This window comes from Schistocerca nitens, chromosome 12 (assembly GCF_023898315.1).
Source record: "Schistocerca nitens isolate TAMUIC-IGC-003100 chromosome 12, iqSchNite1.1, whole genome shotgun sequence".
Lineage (NCBI taxonomy): Eukaryota > Metazoa > Arthropoda > Insecta > Orthoptera > Acrididae > Schistocerca > Schistocerca nitens.
In genome coordinates, this window is record NC_064625.1 from 185,636,062 (window position 1) to 185,656,565 (window position 20,504).

The following is a 20,504-nucleotide window of genomic DNA, read 5'->3' on the forward strand; positions in this document are numbered from 1 at the left end:
GATCCGATCAAAGCACAAACTCTTAGGAGACTCACTCTTCTTGTACTTAAGTCGGCATTGTGCCTTTTATATTCAATTCCGATGCAATTTCTGTGTTTCATCGTCAATGTGAAGGTCCAAGGGATACAGTAAACCTGCACTGGTGCATCGGAATCCATTAGTGGTCTCCCAGGAGCCGCCCAAAGCACAAACTCTGAGAAGATTCACTCTTCTTTTACTTAAGTCGGCACTGTGCCTTTTATATTCAATTCCGATGCGATTTCTGTGTTTCATCGTCAATGTGAAGGTCCAAGGGATACAGTAAACCTGCACTGGTGCATCGGAATCCAATACTGGTCTCCCAGGAGCCGCCCAAAGCACAAACTCTGAGAAGATTCACTCTTCTTGTACTTAAGTCGGCACTGTGCCTTTTATATTCAAATCCGATGCGATTTCTGTGTTTCATCGTCAATGTGAAGGTCCAAGGGATACAGTAAACCTGCACTGGTGCATCGGAATCCAATACTGGTCTCCCAGGAGCCGCCCAAAACACAAACTCTGAGAAGATTCACTCTTCTTGTACTTTAGTCGGCACTGTGCCTTTTATATTCAATTCCGATGCGATTTCTGTGTTTCATCGTCAATGTGAAGGTCCAAGGGATACAGTAAACCTGCACTGGTGCATCGGAATCCAATACTGGTCTCCCAGGAGCCGCCCAAAGCACAAACTCTGAGAAGATTCACTCTTCTTGTACTTAAGTCGGCACTGTGCCTCTTATATTCAATTCCGTTGCGATTTCTGTGCTTCATCGTCAATGTGAAGGTCCATGGGATACAGTAAACCTGCACTGGTGCATCGGAATCCAATACTGGTCTCCCAGGAGCCGCCCAAAGCACAAACTCTGAGAAGATTCATTCTTCTTGTACTTTAGTCGGCACTGTGCCTTTTATATTCAATTCCGATGCGATTTCTGTGTTTCATCGTCAATGTGAAGGTCCATGGGATACAGTAAACCTGCACTGGTGCATCGGAATCCAATACTGGTCTCCCAGGAGCCGCCCAAAGCACAAACTCTGAGAAGATTCACTCTTCTTGTACTTAAGTCGGCACTGTGCCTCTTATATTCAATTCCGATGCGATTTCTGTGCTTCATCGTCAATGTGAAGGTCCAAGGGATACAGTAAACCTGCACTGGTGCATCGGAATCCAATACTGGTCTCCCAGGAGCCGCCCAAAGCACAAAATCTTAGGAGACTCACTCTTCTTGTACTTAAGTCGGCAATGTGCCTTTTATATTCAATTCCGATGCGATTTCTGTGTTTCATCGTCAATGTGAAGGTCCAAGGGATACAGTAAACCTGCACTGGTGCATCGGAATCCAATACTGGTCTCCCAGGAGCCGCCCAAAGCACAAACTCTGAGAAGATTCACTCTTCTTGTACATACGTCGGCACTGTGCCTTTTATATTCAATTCCGTTGCGATTTCTGTGTTTCATCGTCAATGTGAAGGTCCAAGGGATACAGTAAACCTGCACTGGTGCACCGGAATCCAATACTGGTCTCCCAGGATCCGCTCAAAGCACAAACTCTGAGAAGATTCACTCTTCCTGTACTTAAGTCGGCACTGTGCCTCTTATATTCAATTCCGATGCGATTTCTGTGCTTCATCGTCAATGTGAAGGTCCATGGGATACAGTAAACCTGCACTGGTGCATCGGAATCCAATACTGGTCTCCCAGGAGCCGCCCAAAGCACAAACTCTGAGAAGATTCACTCTTCTTGTACTTAAGTCGTCACTGTGCCTCTTATATTCAATTCCGATGCGATTTCTGTGCTTCATCGTCAATGTGAAGGTCCAAGGGATACAGTAAACCTGCACTGGTGCATCGGAATCCAATACTGGTCTCCCAGGAGCCGCCCAAAGCACAAACTCTGAGAAGATTCACTCTTCTTGTACTTAAGTCGGCACTGTACCTTTTATATTCAATTCCGATGCGATTTCTGTGTTTCATCGTCAATGTGAAGGTCCAAGGGATACAGTAAACCTGCACTGGTGCATCGGAATCCAATACTGGTCTCCCAGGAGCCGCCCAAAGCACAAACTCTGAGAAGATTCACTCTTCTTGTACTTAAGTCGGCACTGTGCCTCTTATATTCAATTCCGATGCGATTTCTGTGCTTCATCGTCAATGTGAAGGTCCATGGGATACAGTAAACCTGCACTGGTGCATCGGAATCCAATACTGGTCTCCCAGGAGCCGCCCAAAGCACAAACTCTGAGAAGATTCACTCTTCTTGTACTTAAATCGGCACTGTGCCTCTTATATTCAATTCCGATGCGATTTCTGTGCTTCATCGTCAACGTGAAGGTCCATGGGATACAGTAAACCTGCACTGGTGCATCGGAATCCAATACTGGTCTCCCAGGAGCCACCCAAAGCACAAACTCTGAGAAGATTCACTCTTCTTGTACTTAAGTCGGCACTGTGCCTCTTATATTCAATTCCGATGCGATTTCTGTGCTTCATCGTCAATGTGAAGGTCCAAGGGATACAGTAAACCTGCACTGGTGCATCGGAATCCAATACTGGTCTCCCAGGAGCCGCCCAAAGCACAAACTCTGAGAAGATTCACTCTTCTTGTACTTAAGTCGGCACTGTGCCCTTTTTATTCAATTCCGATGCGATTTCTGTGTTTCATCGTCAATGTGAAGGTCCAAGGGATACAGTAAACCTGCACTGGTGCATCGGAATCCAATACTGGTCTCCCAGGAGCCGCCCAAAGCACAAACTCTGAGAAGATTCACTCTTCTTGTACTTAAGTCGGCACTGTGCCTCTTATATTCAATTCCGATGCAATTTCTGTGCTTCATCGTCAATGTGAAGGTCCAAGGGATACAGTAAACCTGCACTGGTGCATCGGAATCCAATACTGGTCTCCCAGGAGCCGCCCGAAGCACAAACTCTGAGAAGATTCACTCTTCTTGTACTTAAGTCGGCACTGTGCCTTTTATATTCAATTCCGATGCGATTTCTGTGCTTCATCGTCAATGTGAAGGTCCATGGGATACAGTAAACCTGCACGGGTGCATCGGAATCCAATACTGGTCTCCCAGGAGCCGCCCAAATCACAAACTCTGAGAAGATTCACTCTTCTTGTACTTAAGTCGGCACTGTGCCTCTTATATTCAATTCCGATGCAATTTCTGTGCTTCATCGTCAATGTGATGGTCCAAGGGATACAGTAAACCTGCACTGGTGCATCGGAATCCAATACTGGTCTCCCAGGAGCCGCCCAAAGCACAAACTCTGAGAAGATTCACTCTTCTTGTACTTAAGTCGGCACTGTGCCTTTTATATTCAATTCCGATGCGATTTCTGTGTTTCATCGTCAATGTGAAGGTCCAAGGGATACAGTAAACCTGCACTGGTGCATCGGAATCCAATACTGGTCTCCCAGGAGCCGCACAAAGCACAAACTCTGAGAAGATTCACTCTTCTTGTACATACGTCGGCACTGTGCCTCTTATATTCAATTCCGATGCGATTTCTGTGTTTCATCGTCAATGTGAAGGTCCATGGGATACAGTAAACCTGCACTGGTGCATCGGAATCCAATACTGGTCTCCCAGGAGCCGCCCAAAGCACAAACTCTGAGAAGATTCACTCTTCTTGTACTTTAGTCGGCAATGTGCCTTTTATATTCAATTCCGATGCGATATCTGTGTTTCATCGTCAATGTGAAGGTCCATGGGATACAGTAAACCTGCACTGGTGCATCGGAATCCAATACTGGTCTCCCAGGAGCCGCCCAAAGCACAAACTCTGAGAAGATTCACTCTTCTTGTACTTAAGTCGGCACTGTGCCTCTTATATTCAATTCCGATGCGATTTCTGTGCTTCATCGTCAATGTGAAGGTCCAAGGGATACAGTAAACCTGCACTGGTGCATCGGAATCCAATACTGGTCTCCCAGGAGCCGCCCAAAGCACAAAATCTTAGGAGACTCACTCTTCTTGTACTTAAGTCGGCAATGTGCCTTTTATATTCAATTCCGATGCGATTTCTGTGTTTCATCGTCAATGTGAAGGTCCAAGGGATACAGTAAACCTGCACTGGTGCATCGGAATCCAATACTGGTCTCCCAGGAGCCGCCCAAAGCACAAACTCTTAGGAGACTCACTCTTCTTGTACTTAAGTCGGCACTGTGCCTTTTATATTCAATTCCGATGCGATTTCTGTGTTCATCGTCAATGTGAAGGTCCAAGGGATACAGTAAACCTGCAATGGTGCATCGCAATCCAATACTGGTCTCCCAGGAGCCGCCCAAAGCACAAACTCTGAGAAGATTCACTCTTCTTGTACTTAAGTCGGCACTGTGCCTTTTATATTCAATTCCGATGCGTTTTCTGTGTTTCATCGTCAATGTGAAGGCCCAAGGGATACAGTAAACCTGCACTGGTGCATCGGAATCCAATACTGGTCTCCCAGTATCCGCTCAAAGCACAAACTCTGAGAAGATTCACTCTTCTTGTACTTGAGTCGGCACTGTGCATTTATATTCAATTCCGATGCGATTTCTGTGTTTCATCGTCAATGTGAAGGTCCAAGGGATACAGTAAACCTGCACTTGTGCATCGGAATCCAATACTGGTCTCCCAGGAGCCGCCCAAAGCACAAACTCTTAGGAGACTCACTCTTCTTGTACTTAAGTCGGCACTGTGCCTTTTATATTCAATTCCGATGCGATTTCTGTGTTTCATCGTCAATGTGAAGGTCCAAAGGATACAGTAAACCTGCACTGGTGCATCGGAATCCAATACTGGTCTCCCAGGAGCCGCCCAAAGCACAAACTCTGAGAAGATTCACTCTTCTTGTACTTAAGTCGGCACTGTGCCTTTTATATTCAATTCCGATGCGATTTCTGTGTTTCATCGTCAATGTGAAGGTCCAAGGGATACAGTAAACCTGCACTGGTGCATCGGAATCCAATACTGGTCTCCCAGGAGCCGCCCAAAGCACAAACTCTGAGAAGATTCACTCTTCTTGCACTTTAGTCGGCACTGTGCCTTTTATATTCAATTCCGATGCGATTTCTGTGTTTCATCGTCAATGTGAAGGTCCAAGGGATACAGTAAACCTGCACTGGTGCATCGGAATCCAATACTGGTCTCCCAGGAGCCGCCCAAAGCACAAACTCTGAGAAGATTCACTCTTCTTGTACATACGTCGGCACTGTGCCTTTTATATTCAATTCCGTTGCGATTTCTGTGTTTCATCGTCAATGTGAAGGTCCAAGGGATACAGTAAACCTGCACTGGTGCACCGGAATCCAATACTGGTCTCCCAGGATCCGCTCAAAGCACAAACTCTGAGAAGATTCACTCTTCCTGTACTTAAGTCGGCACTGTGCCTCTTATATTCAATTCCGATGCGATTTCTGTGCTTCATCGTCAATGTGAAGGTCCATGGGATACAGTAAACCTGCACTGGTGCATCGGAATCCAATACTGGTCTCCCAGGAGCCGCCCAAAGCACAAACTCTGAGAAGATTCACTCTTCTTGTACTTAAGTCGGCACTGTGCCTCTTATATTCAATTCCGATGCGATTTCTGTGCTTCATCGTCAATGTGAAGGTCCAAGGGATACAGTAAACCTGCACTGGTGCATCGGAATCCAATACTGGTCTCCCAGGAGCCGCCCAAAGCACAAACTCTGAGAAGATTCACTCTTCTTGTACTTAAGTCGGCACTGTACCTTTTATATTCAATTCCGATGCGATTTCTGTGTTTCATCGTCAATGTGAAGGTCCAAGGGATACAGTAAACCTGCACTGGTGCATCGGAATCCAATACTGGTCTCCCAGGAGCCGCCCAAAGCACAAACTCTGAGAAGATTCACTCTTCTTGTACTTAAGTCGGCACTGTGCCTCTTATATTCAATTCCGATGCGATTTCTGTGCTTCATCGTCAATGTGAAGGTCCATGGGATACAGTAAACCTGCACTGGTGCATCGGAATCCAATACTGGTCTCCCAGGAGCCGCCCAAAGCACAAACTCTGAGAAGATTCACTCTTCTTGTACTTAAGTCGGCACTGTGCCTCTTATATTCAATTCCGATGCGATTTCTGTGCTTCATCGTCAACGTGAAGGTCCATGGGATACAGTAAACCTGCACTGGTGCATCGGAATCCAATACTGGTCTCCCAGGAGCCGCCCAAAGCACAAACTCTGAGAAGATTCACTCTTCTTGTACTTAAGTCGGCACTGTGCCTCTTATATTCAATTCCGATGCGATTTCTGTGCTTCATCGTCAATGTGAAGGTCCAAGGGATACAGTAAACCTGCACTGGTGCATCGGAATCCAATACTGGTCTCCCAGGAGCCGCCCAAAGCACAAACTCTGAGAAGATTCACTCTTCTTGTACTTAAGTCGGCACTGTGCCTTTTATATTCAATTCCGATGCGATTTCTGTGTTTCATCGTCAATGTGAAGGTCCAAGGGATACAGTAAACCTGCACTGGTGCATCGGAATCCAATACTGGTCTCCCAGGAGCCGCCCAAAGCACAAACTCTGAGAAGATTCACTCTTCTTGTACTTAAGTCGGCACTGTGCCTCTTATATTCAATTCCGATGCAATTTCTGTGCTTCATCGTCAATGTGAAGGTCCAAGGGATACAGTAAACCTGCACTGGTGCATCGGAATCCAATACTGGTCTCCCAGGAGCCGCCCGAAGCACAAACTCTGAGAAGATTCACTCTTCTTGTACTTAAGTCGGCACTGTGCCTTTTATATTCAATTCCGATGCGATTTCTGTGCTTCATCGTCAATGTGAAGGTCCATGGGATACAGTAAACCTGCACTGGTGCATCGGAATCCAATACTGGTCTCCCAGGAGCCGCCCAAATCACAAACTCTGAGAAGATTCACTCTTCTTGTACTTAAGTCGGCACTGTGCCTCTTATATTCAATTCCGATGCAATTTCTGTGCTTCATCGTCAATGTGATGGTCCAAGGGATACAGTAAACCTGCACTGGTGCATCGGAATCCAATACTGGTCTCCCAGGAGCCGCCCAAAGCACAAACTCTGAGAAGATTCACTCTTCTTGTACTTAAGTCGGCACTGTGCCTTTTATATTCAATTCCGATGCGATTTCTGTGTTTCATCGTCAATGTGAAGGTCCAAGGGATACAGTAAACCTGCACTGGTGCATCGGAATCCAATACTGGTCTCCCAGGAGCCGCACAAAGCACAAACTCTGAGAAGATTCACTCTTCTTGTACATACGTCGGCACTGTGCCTCTTATATTCAATTCCGATGCGATTTCTGTGTTTCATCGTCAATGTGAAGGTCCATGGGATACAGTAAACCTGCACTGGTGCATCGGAATCCAATACTGGTCTCCCAGGAGCCGCCCAAAGCACAAACTCTGAGAAGATTCACTCTTCTTGTACTTTAGTCGGCAATGTGTCTTTTATATTCAATTCCGATGCGATTTCTGTGTTTCATCGTCAATGTGAAGGTCCATGGGATACAGTAAACCTGCACTGGTGCATCGGAATCCAATACTGGTCTCCCAGGAGCCGCCCAAAGCACAAACTCTGAGAAGATTCACTCTTCTTGTACTTAAGTCGGCACTGTGCCTCTTATATTCAATTCCGATGCGATTTCTGTGCTTCATCGTCAATGTGAAGGTCCAAGGGATACAGTAAACCTGCACTGGTGCATCGGAATCCAATACTGGTCTCCCAGGAGCCGCCCAAAGCACAAAATCTTAGGAGACTCACTCTTCTTGTACTTAAGTCGGCAATGTGCCTTTTATATTCAATTCCGATGCGATTTCTGTGTTTCATCGTCAATGTGAAGGTCCAAGGGATACAGTAAACCTGCACTGGTGCATCGGAATCCAATACTGGTCTCCCAGGAGCCGCCCAAAGCACAAACTCTTAGGAGACTCACTCTTCTTGTACTTAAGTCGGCACTGTGCCTTTTATATTCAATTCCGATGCGATTTCTGTGTTCATCGTCAATGTGAAGGTCCAAGGGATACAGTAAACCTGCAATGGTGCATCGCAATCCAATACTGGTCTCCCAGGAGCCGCCCAAAGCACAAACTCTGAGAAGATTCACTCTTCTTGTACTTAAGTCGGCACTGTGCCTTTTATATTCAATTCCGATGCGTTTTCTGTGTTTCATCGTCAATGTGAAGGCCCAAGGGATACAGTAAACCTGCACTGGTGCATCGGAATCCAATACTGGTCTCCCAGTATCCGCTCAAAGCACAAACTCTGAGAAGATTCACTCTTCTTGTACTTGAGTCGGCACTGTGCATTTATATTCAATTCCGATGCGATTTCTGTGTTTCATCGTCAATGTGAAGGTCCAAGGGATACAGTAAACCTGCACTTGTGCATCGGAATCCAATACTGGTCTCCCAGGAGCCGCCCAAAGCACAAACTCTTAGGAGACTCACTCTTCTTGTACTTAAGTCGGCACTGTGCCTTTTATATTCAATTCCGATGCGATTTCTGTGTTTCATCGTCAATGTGAAGGTCCAAGGGATACAGTAAACCTGCACTGGTGCATCGGAATCCAATACTGGTCTCCCAGGAGCCGCCCAAAGCACAAACTCTGAGAAGATTCACTCTTCTTGTACTTAAGTCGGCACTGTGCCTTTTATATTCAATTCCGATGCGATTTCTGTGTTTCATCGTCAATGTGAAGGTCCAAGGGATACAGTAAACCTGCACTGGTGCATCGGAATCCAATACTGGTCTCCCAGGAGCCGCCCAAAGCACAAACTCTGAGAAGATTCACTCTTCTTGCACTTTAGTCGGCACTGTGCCTTTTATATTCAATTCCGATGCGATTTCTGTGTTTCATCGTCAATGTGAAGATCCAAGGGATACAGTAAACCTGCAATGGTGCATCGGAATGCAATACTGGTCTCCCAGGAGCCGCCCAAAGCACAAACTCTGAGAAGATTCACTCTTCTTGTACTTAAGTCGGCACTGTGCCTTTTATATTCAATTCCGATGCGATTTCTGTGTTTCATCGTCAATGTGAAGGCCCAAGGGATACAGTAAACCTGCACTGGTGCATCGGAATCCAATACTGGTCTCCCAGGATCCGCTCAAAGCACAAACACTGAGAAGATTCACTCTTCTTGTACTTGAGTCGGCACTGTGCATTTATATTCAATTCCGATGCGATTTCTGTGTTTCATCGTCAATGTGAAGGTCCAAGGGATACAGTAAACCTGCACTGGTGCATCGGAATCCAATACTGGTCTCCCAGGAGCCGCCCAAAGCACAAACTCTTAGGAGACTCACTCTTCTTGTACTTAAGTCGGCACTGTGCCTTTTATATTCAATTCCGATGCGATTTCTGTGTTTCATCGTCAATGTGAGGGTCCAAGGGATACAGTAAACCTGCACTGGTGCATCGGAATCCAATACTGGTCTCCCAGGAGCCGCCCAAAGCACAAACTCTGAGAAGATTCACTCTTCTTGTACTTAAGTCGGCACTGTGCCTTTTATATTCAATTCCGATGCGATTTCTGTGTTTCATCGTCAATGTGAAGGTCCAAGGGATACAGTAAACCTGCACTGGTGCATCGGAATCCAATACTGGTCTCCCAGGATCCGCTCAAAGCACAAACTCTGAGAAGATTCACTCTTCTTGTACTTAAGTCGGCACTGTGCCTTTTATATTCAATTCCGATGCGATTTCTGTGTTTCATCGTCAATGTGAAGGTCCAAGGGATACAGTAAACCTGCACTGGTGCATCGGAATCTAATACTGGTCTCCCAGAAGCCGCTCAAAGCACAAATTCGTAGAAAATTCACTCTTCTTGCACTTAATTCGGCACTGTGCCTTTTATATTCAATTCCGATGCGATTTCTGTGTTTCATTGTCAATGTGAAGGACCAACGGATACAGTAAACCTACACTGGTTCATCGGAATCTAATACTGGTCTCCCAGAAGCCGCTCAAAGCACAAACTCTTAGGAGATTCACTCTTCTTGTACTTAAGTCGGCACTGTGCCTTTTATGTTCAATTCCGATGCGATTTCTGTGTTTCATCGTCAATGTGAAGGTCCAAGGGATACAGTAAACCTGCACTGGTGCATCGGAACCTAATACTGGCCTCCCAGAAGCCGCTCAAAGCACAAATTCGTAAAAGATTCACTCTTCTTGTACTTAAGTCTTCACTGTGCCTTTTATATTCAATTCCGATGCGATTTCTGTGTTTCATTGTCAATGTGAAGGTCCAAGGGATACAGTAAACCTGCACTGGTGCATCGGAATCTAATACTGGTCTCCCAGGAGCCGATCAAACCACAAACTCTTAGGAGACTCACTCTTCTTGTACTTAAGTCGGCATTGTGCCTTTTATATTCAATTCCGATGCGATTTCTGTGTTTCATCGTCAATGTGAAGGTCCAAGCGATACAGTAAACCTGCACTGGTGCATCGGAATCCAATACTGGTCTCCCAGGAGCCGCCCAAAGCACAAACTCTGAGAAGATTCACTCTTCTTGTACTTAAGTCGGCACTGTGCCTCTTATATTCAATTCCGATGCAATTTCTGTGCTTCATCGTCAATGTGAAGGTCCAAGGGATACAGTAAACCTGCACTGGTGCATCGGAATCCAATACTGGTCTCCCAGGAGCCGCCCGAAGCACAAACTCTGAGAAGATTCACTCTTCTTGTACTTAAGTCGGCACTGTGCCTTTTATATTCAATTCCGATGCGATTTCTGTGCTTCATCGTCAATGTGAAGGTCCATGGGATACAGTAAACCTGCACTGGTGCATCGGAATCCAATACTGGTCTCCCAGGAGCCGCCCAAATCACAAACTCTGAGAAGATTCACTCTTCTTGTACTTAAGTCGGCACTGTGCCTCTTATATTCAATTCCGATGCAATTTCTGTGCTTCATCGTCAATGTGATGGTCCAAGGGATACAGTAAACCTGCACTGGTGCATCGGAATCCAATACTGGTCTCCCAGGAGCCGCCCAAAGCACAAACTCTGAGAAGATTCACTCTTCTTGTACTTAAGTCGGCACTGTGCCTTTTATATTCAATTCCGATGCGATTTCTGTGTTTCATCGTCAATGTGAAGGTCCAAGGGATACAGTAAACCTGCACTGGTGCATCGGAATCCAATACTGGTCTCCCAGGAGCCGCACAAAGCACAAATTCTGAGAAGATTCACTCTTCTTGTACATACGTCGGCACTGTGCCTCTTATATTCAATTCCGATGCGATTTCTGTGTTTCATCGTCAATGTGAAGGTCCATGGGATACAGTAAACCTGCACTGGTGCATCGGAATCCAATACTGGTCTCCCAGGAGCCGCCCAAAGCACAAACTCTGAGAAGATTCACTCTTCTTGTACTTTAGTCGGCAATGTGCCTTTTATATTCAATTCCGATGCGATTTCTGTGTTTCATCGTCAATGTGAAGGTCCAAGGGATACAGTAAACCTGCACTGGTGCATCGGAATCCAATACTGGTCTCCCAGGAGCCGCCCAAAGCACAAAATCTTAGGAGACTCACTCTTCTTGTACTTAAGTCGGCAATGTGCCTTTTATATTCAATTCCGATGCGATTTCTGTGTTTCATCGTCAATGTGAAGGTCCAAGGGATACAGTAAACCTGCACTGGTGCATCGGAATCCAATACTGGTCTCCCAGGAGCCGCCCAAAGCACAAACTCTTAGGAGACTCACTCTTCTTGTACTTAAGTCGGCACTGTGCCTTTTATATTCAATTCCGATGCGATTTCTGTGTTCATCGTCAATGTGAAGGTCCAAGGGATACAGTAAACCTGCAATGGTGCATCGCAATCCAATACTGGTCTCCCAGGAGCCGCCCAAAGCACAAACTCTGAGAAGATTCACTCTTCTTGTACTTAAGTCGGCACTGTGCCTTTTATATTCAATTCCGATGCGTTTTCTGTGTTTCATCGTCAATGTGAAGGCCCAAGGGATACAGTAAACCTGCACTGGTGCATCGGAATCCAATACTGGTCTCCCAGTATCCGCTCAAAGCACAAACTCTGAGAAGATTCACTCTTCTTGTACTTGAGTCGGCACTGTGCATTTATATTCAATTCCGATGCGATTTCTGTGTTTCATCGTCAATGTGAAGGTCCAAGGGATACAGTAAACCTGCACTTGTGCATCGGAATCCAATACTGGTCTCCCAGGAGCCGCCCAAAGCACAAACTCTTAGGAGACTCACTCTTCTTGTACTTAAGTCGGCACTGTGCCTTTTATATTCAATTCCGATGCGATTTCTGTGTTTCATCGTCAATGTGAAGGTCCAAGGGATACAGTAAACCTGCACTGGTGCATCGGAATCCAATACTGGTCTCCCAGGAGCCGCCCAAAGCACAAACTCTGAGAAGATTCACTCTTCTTGTACTTAAGTCGGCACTGTGCCTTTTATATTCAATTCCGATGCGATTTCTGTGTTTCATCGTCAATGTGAAGGTCCAAGGGATACAGTAAACCTGCACTGGTGCATCGGAATCCAATACTGGTCTCCCAGGAGCCGCCCAAAGCACAAACTCTGAGAAGATTCACTCTTCTTGCACTTTAGTCGGCACTGTGCCTTTTATATTCAATTCCGATGCGATTTCTGTGTTTCATCGTCAATGTGAAGATCCAAGGGATACAGTAAACCTGCAATGGTGCATCGGAATGCAATACTGGTCTCCCAGGAGCCGCCCAAAGCACAAACTCTGAGAAGATTCACTCTTCTTGTACTTAAGTCGGCACTGTGCCTTTTATATTCAATTCCGATGCGATTTCTGTGTTTCATCGTCAATGTGAAGGTCCAAGGGATACAGAAAACCTGCACTGGTGCATCGGAATCCAATACTGGTCTCCCAGGATCCGCTCAAAGCACAAACACTGAGAAGATTCACTCTTCTTGTACTTGAGTCGGCACTGTGCATTTATATTCAATTCCGATGCGATTTCTGTGTTTCATCGTCAATGTGAAGGTCCAAGGGATACAGTAAACCTGCACTGGTGCATCGGAATCCAATACTGGTCTCCCAGGAGCCGCCCAAAGCACAAACTCTTAGGAGACTCACTCTTCTTGTACTTAAGTCGGCACTGTGCCTTTTATATTCAATTCCGATGCGATTTCTGTGTTTCATCGTCAATGTGAGGGTCCAAGGGATACAGTAAACCTGCACTGGTGCATCGGAATCCAATACTGGTCTCCCAGGAGCCGCCCAAAGCACAAACTCTGAGAAGATTCACTCTTCTTGTACTTAAGTCGGCACTGTGCCTTTTATATTCAATTCCGATGCGATTTCTGTGTTTCATCGTCAATGTGAAGGTCCAAGGGATACAGTAAACCTGCACTGGTGCATCGGAATCCAATACTGGTCTCCCAGGATCCGCTCAAAGCACAAACTCTGAGAAGATTCACTCTTCTTGTACTTAAGTCGGCACTGTGCCTTTTATATTCAATTCCGATGCGATTTCTGTGTTTCATCGTCAATGTGAAGGTCCAAGGGATACAGTAAACCTGCACTGGTGCATCGGAATCTAATACTGGTCTCCCAGAAGCCGCTCAAAGCACAAATTCGTAGAAAATTCACTCTTCTTGCACTTAATTCGGCACTGTGCCTTTTATATTCAATTCCGATGCGATTTCTGTGTTTCATTGTCAATGTGAAGGACCAAGGGATACAGTAAACCTACACTGGTTCATCGGAATCTAATACTGGTCTCCCAGAAGCCGCTCAAAGCACAAACTCTTAGGAGATTCACTCTTCTTGTACTTAAGTCGGCACTGTGCCTTTTATGTTCAATTCCGATGCGATTTCTGTGTTTCATCGTCAATGTGAAGGTCCAAGGGATACAGTAAACCTGCACTGGTGCATCGGAACCTAATACTGGCCTCCCAGAAGCCGCTCAAAGCACAAATTCGTAAAAGATTCACTCTTCTTGTACTTAAGTCTTCACTGTGCCTTTTATATTCAATTCCGATGCGATTTCTGTGTTTCATTGTCAATGTGAAGGTCCAAGGGATACAGTAAACCTGCACTGGTGCATCGGAATCTAATACTGGTCTCCCAGGAGCCGATCAAACCACAAACTCTTAGGAGACTCACTCTTCTTGTACTTAAGTCGGCATTGTGCCTTTTATATTCAATTCCGATGCGATTTCTGTGTTTCATCGTCAATGTGAAGGTCCAAGCGATACAGTAAACCTGCACTGGTGCATCGGAATCCAATACTGGTCTCCCAAGAGTCGCTCAAAGCACAAACTCGTAGAAGATTCACTCTTCTTGTACTTAAGTCGCACTGTGCCTTTTATATTCAATTCCGATGCGATTTCTGTGTTTCATCGTCAATGTGAAGGTCCAAGGGATACAGTAAACCCGCACTGGTGCATCGGAATCCAATACTGGTCTCCCAGAAGCCGCCCAAAGCACAAACTCTGAGAAGATTCACTCTTCTTGTACTTAAGTCGGCACTGTGCCTTTTATATTCAATTCCGATGCGATTTCTGTGTTTCATCGTCAATGTGAAGGTCCAAGGGATACAGTAAACCGGCACTGGTGCATCGGAATCCAATACTGGTCTCCCAGGATCCGCTCAAAGCACAAACTCTTAGGAGACTCACTCTTCTTGTACCTAAGTCGGCATTGTGCTTTTTATATTCAATTCCGATGCGGTTTCTGTGTTTCATCGTCAACTTGAAGGTCAAAGGGATACAGTAAACCTGCACTGGTGCATCGGAATCCAATACTGGTCTCCCAGGAGCCGCCCAAAGCACAAACTCTGAGAAGATTCACTCTTCTTGTACTTAAGTCGGGACTGTGCCTTTTATATTCAATTCCGATGCGATTTCTGTGTTTCATCGTCAATGTGAAGGTCCAAGGGATACTGTAAACCAGCACTGGTGCATCGGAATACAATACTGGTCTCCCAGGATCCGCTCAAAGCACAAACTCTGAGAAGATTCACTCTTCTTGTACTTAAGTCGGGACTGTGCCTTTTATATTCAATTCCGATGCGTTTTCTGTGTTTCATCGTCAATGTGAAGGCCCAAGGGATACAGTAAACCTGCACTGGTGCATCGGAATCCAATACTGGTCTCCCAGTATCCGCTCAAAGCACAAACTCTGAGAAGATTCACTCTTCTTGTACTTGAGTCGGCACTGTGCATTTATATTCAATTCCGATGCGATTTCTGTGTTTCATCGTCAATGTGAAGGTCCAAGGGATACAGTAAACCAGCACTTGTGCATCGGAATCCAATACTGGTCTCCCAGGAGCCGCCCAAAGCACAAACTCTTAGGAGACTCACTCTTCTTGTACTTAAGTCGGCACTGTGCCTTTTATATTCAATTCCGATGCGATTTCTGTGTTTCATCGTCAATGTGAAGGTCCAAGGGATACAGTAAACCTGCACTGGTGCATCGGAATCCAATACTGGTCTCCCAGGAGCCGCCCAAAGCACAAACTCTGAGAAGATTCACTCTTCTTGTACTTAAGTCGGCACTGTGCCTTTTATATTCAATTCCGATGCGATTTCTGTGTTTCATCGTCAATGTGAAGGTCCAAGGGATACAGTAAACCTGCACTGGTGCATCGGAATCCAATACTGGTCTCCCAGGAGCCGCCCAAAGCACAAACTCTGAGAAGATTCACTCTTCTTGCACTTTAGTCGGCACTGTGCCTTTTATATTCAATTCCGATGCGATTTCTGTGTTTCATCGTCAATGTGAAGATCCAAGGGATACAGTAAACCTGCAATGGTGCATCGGAATGCAATACTGGTCTCCCAGGAGCCGCCCAAAGCACAAACTCTGAGAAGATTCACTCTTCTTGTACTTAAGTCGGCACTGTGCCTTTTATATTCAATTCCGATGCGATTTCTGTGTTTCATCGTCAATGTGAAGGCCCAAGGGATACAGTAAACCTGCACTGGTGCATCGGAATCCAATACTGGTCTCCCAGGATCCGCTCAAAGCACAAACACTGAGAAGATTCACTCTTCTTGTACTTGAGTCGGCACTGTGCATTTATATTCAATTCCGATGCGATTTCTGTGTTTCATCGTCAATGTGAAGGTCCAAGGGATACAGTAAACCTGCACTGGTGCATCGGAATCCAATACTGGTCTCCCAGGAGCCGCCCAAAGCACAAACTCTTAGGAGACTCACTCTTCTTGTACTTAAGTCGGCACTGTGCCTTTTATATTCAATTCCGATGCGATTTCTGTGTTTCATCGTCAATGTGAGGGTCCAAGGGATACAGTAAACCTGCACTGGTGCATCGGAATCCAATACTGGTCTCCCAGGAGCCGCCCAAAGCACAAACTCTGAGAAGATTCACTCTTCTTGTACTTAAGTCGGCACTGTGCCTTTTATATTCAATTCCGATGCGATTTCTGTGTTTCATCGTCAATGTGAAGGTCCAAGGGATACAGTAAACCTGCACTGGTGCATCAGAATCCAATACTGGTCTCCCAGGATCCGCTCAAAGCACAAACTCTGAGAAGATTCACTCTTCTTGTACTTAAGTCGGCACTGTGCCTTTTATATTCAATTCCGATGCGATTTCTGTGTTTCATCGTCAATGTGAAGGTCCAAGGGATACAGTAAACCTGCACTGGTGCATCGGAATCTAATACTGGTCTCCCAGAAGCCGCTCAAAGCACAAATTCGTAGAAAATTCACTCTTCTTGCACTTAATTCGGCACTGTGCCTTTTATATTCAATTCCGATGCGATTTCTGTGTTTCATTGTCAATGTGAAGGACCAAGGGATACAGTAAACCTACACTGGTTCATCGGAATATAATACTGGTCTCCCAGAAGCCGCTCAAAGCACAAACTCTTAGGAGATTCACTCTTCTTGTACTTAAGTCGGCACTGTGCCTTTTATGTTCAATTCCGATGCGATTTCTGTGTTTCATCGTCAATGTGAAGGTCCAAGGGATACAGTAAACCTGCACTGGTGCATCGGAACCTAATACTGGCCTCCCAGAAGCCGCTCAAAGCACAAATTCGTAAAAGATTCACTCTTCTTGTACTTAAGTCTTCACTGTGCCTTTTATATTCAATTCCGATGCGATTTCTGTGTTTCATTGTCAATGTGAAGGTCCAAGGGATACAGTGAACCTGCACTGGTGCATCGGAATCTAATACTGGTCTCCCAGGAGCCGATCAAACCACAAACTCTTAGGAGACTCACTCTTCTTGTACTTAAGTCGGCATTGTGCCTTTTATATTCAATTCCGATGCGATTTCTGTGTTTCATCGTCAATGTGAAGGTCCAAGCGATACAGTAAACCTGCACTGGTGCATCGGAATCCAATACTGGTCTCCCAAGAGTCGCTCAAAGCACAAACTCGTAGAAGATTCACTCTTCTTGTACTTAAGTCGGCACTGTGCCTTTTATATTCAATTCCGATGCGATTTCTGTGTTTCATCGTCAATGTGAAGGTCAAAGGGATACAGTAAACCCGCACTGGTGCATCGGAATCCAATACTGGTCTCCCAGAAGCCGCCCAAAGCACAAACTCTGAGAAGATTCACTCTTCTTGTACTTAAGTCGGCACTGTGCCTTTTATATTCAATTCCGATGCGATTTCTGTGTTTCATCGTCAATGTGAAGGTCCAAGGGATACAGTAAACCGGCACCGGTGCATCGGAATCCAATACTGGTCTCCCAGGATCCGCTCAAAGCACAAACTCTTAGGAGACTCACTCTTCTTGTACCTAAGTCGGCATTGTGCTTTTTATATTCAATTCCGATGCGTTTTCTGTGTTTCATCGTCAACTTGAAGGTCCAAGGGATACAGTAAACCTGCACTGGTGCATCGGAATCCAATACTGGTCTCCCAGGAGCCGCCCAAAGCACAAACTCTGAGAAGATTCACTCTTCTTGTACTTAAGTCGGGACTGTGCCTTTTATATTCAATTCCGATGCGATTTCTGTGTTTCATCGTCAATGTGAAGGTCCAAGGGATACTGTAAACCAGCACTGGTGCATCGGAATACAATACTGGTCTCCCAGGATCCGCTCAAAGCACAAACTCTGAGAAGATTCACTCTTCTTGTACTTAAGTCGGGACTGTGCCTTTTATATTCAATTCCGATGCGATTTCTGTGTTTCATCGTCAATGTGAAGGTCCAAGGGATACAGTAAATCTGCACATGGTGCATCGGAATCCAATACTGGTCTCCCAGGATCCGCTCAAAGCACAAACTCTTAGGAGACTCACTCTTCTTGTACTTAAGTCGGCATTGTGCATTTTATATATCAATTCCGATGCGATTTCTGTGTTTCATCGTCAATTTGAAGGTCCAAGGGATACAGTTAACCTGCACTGGTGCATCGGAATCCAATACTGGTCTCCCAGGATCCGCTCAAAGCACAAACTCTTAGGAGACTCACTCTTCTTGTACTTAAGTCGGCATTGTGCCTTTTATATTCAATTCCGATGCGATTTCTGTGTTTCATCGTCAATTTGAAGGTCCAAGGGATACAGTAAACCTGCACTGGTGCATCGGAATCCAATACTGGTCTCCCAGGAGCCGCTCAAACCACAAACTCTTAGGAGACTCACTCTTCTTGTACTTAAGTCGGCATTGTGCCTTTTATATTCAATTCCGATGCGATTTTTGTGTTTCATCGTCAATGTGAAGGTCCAAGGGATACAGTAAACCTGCACTGGTGCATCGGAATCCAATACTGGTCTCCCAGGAGCCGCCCAAAGCACAAACTCTTAGGAGACTCACTCTTCTTGTACTTGAGTCGGCACTGTGCATTTATATTCAATTCCGATGCGATTTCTGTGTTTCATCGTCATTGTGAAGGTCCAAGGGATACAGTAAACCTGCACTGGTGCATCGGAATCCAATACTGGTCTCCCAGGAGCCGCCCAAAGCACAAACTCTTAGGAGACTCACTCTTCTTGTACTTAAGTCGGCACTGTGCCTTTTATATTCAATTCCGATGCGATTTCTGTGTTTCATCGTCAATGTGAAGGTCCAAGGGATACAGTAAACCTGCACTGGTGCATCGGAATCCAATACTGGTCTCCCAGGAGCCGCCCAAATCACAAACTCTGAGAAGATTCACTCTTCTTGTACTTAAGTCGGCACTGTGCCTTTTATATTCAATTCCGATGCGATTTCTGTGTTTCATCGTCAATGTGAAGGTCCAAGGGATACAGTAAACCTGCACTGGTGCATCGGAATCCAATACTGGTCTCCCAGGATCCGCTCAAAGCACAAACTCTGAGAAGATTCACTCTTCTTGTACTTAAGTCGGCACTGTGCCTTTTATATTCAATTGCGATGCGATTTCTGTGTTTCATCGTCAATGTGAAGGTCCAAGGGATACAGTAAACCTGCACTGGTGCATCGGAATCCAATACTGGTCTCCCAGGAGCCGCCCAAAGCACAAACTCTGAGAAGATTCACTCTTCTTGTACTTAAGTCGGCACTGTGCCTTTTATATTCAATTCCGATGCGATTTCTGTGTTTCATCGTCAATGTGAAGGTCCAAGGGATACAGTAAACCTGCACTGCTGCATCGGAATCCAATACTGGTCTCCCAGGAGCCGCCCAAAGCACAAACTCTTAGGAGACTCACTCTTCTTGTACTTAAGTCGGCACTGTGCCTTTTACATTCAATTCTGATGCGATTTCTGAGTTTCATCGTCAATGTGAACGTCCAAGGGATACAGTAAACCTGCACTGGTGCATCGGAATCTAATACTGGTCTCCCAGGAGCCGCTCAAAGCACAAACTCTGAGAAGATTCACTCTTCTTGTAGTTAAGTCGGCACTGTGCCTCTTATATTCAATTCCGATGCGATTTCTGTGTTTCATCGTCATTGTGAAGGTCCAAGGGATACAGTAAACCTGCACTGGTGCATCGGAATCCAATACTGGTCTCCCAGGAGCCGCCCAAAGCACAAACTCTGAGAAGATTCACTCTTCTTGTACTTAAGTCGGCACTGTGCCTTTTATATTCAATTCCGATGCGATTTCTGTGTTTCATCGTCAACGTGAAGGTCCAAGGGATACAGTAAACCTGCACTGGTGCATCGAAATCCAATACTGGTTTCCCAGGATCCGCTCAAAGCACAAACTCTGAGAAGATTCACTCTTCTTGTACTTAAGTCGGCACTGTGCCTTTTATATTCAATTCCGATGCGATTTCTGTGTTTCATCGTCAATGTGAAGGTCCAAGGGATACAGTAAACCTGCACTGGTGCATCGGAATCCAATACTGGTCTCCCAGGATCCGCTCAAAGCACAAACTCTTAGGAGACTCACTCTTCTTGTACTTAAGTCGGCATTGTGCCTTTTATATTCAATTCCGATGCAATTTCTGTGTTTCATCGTCAATGTGAAGGTCCAAGGGATACAGTAAACCTGCACTGGTGCATCGGAATCCATTACTGGTCTCCCAGGAGCCGCCCAAAGCACAAACTCTGAGAAGATTCACTCTTCTTTTAC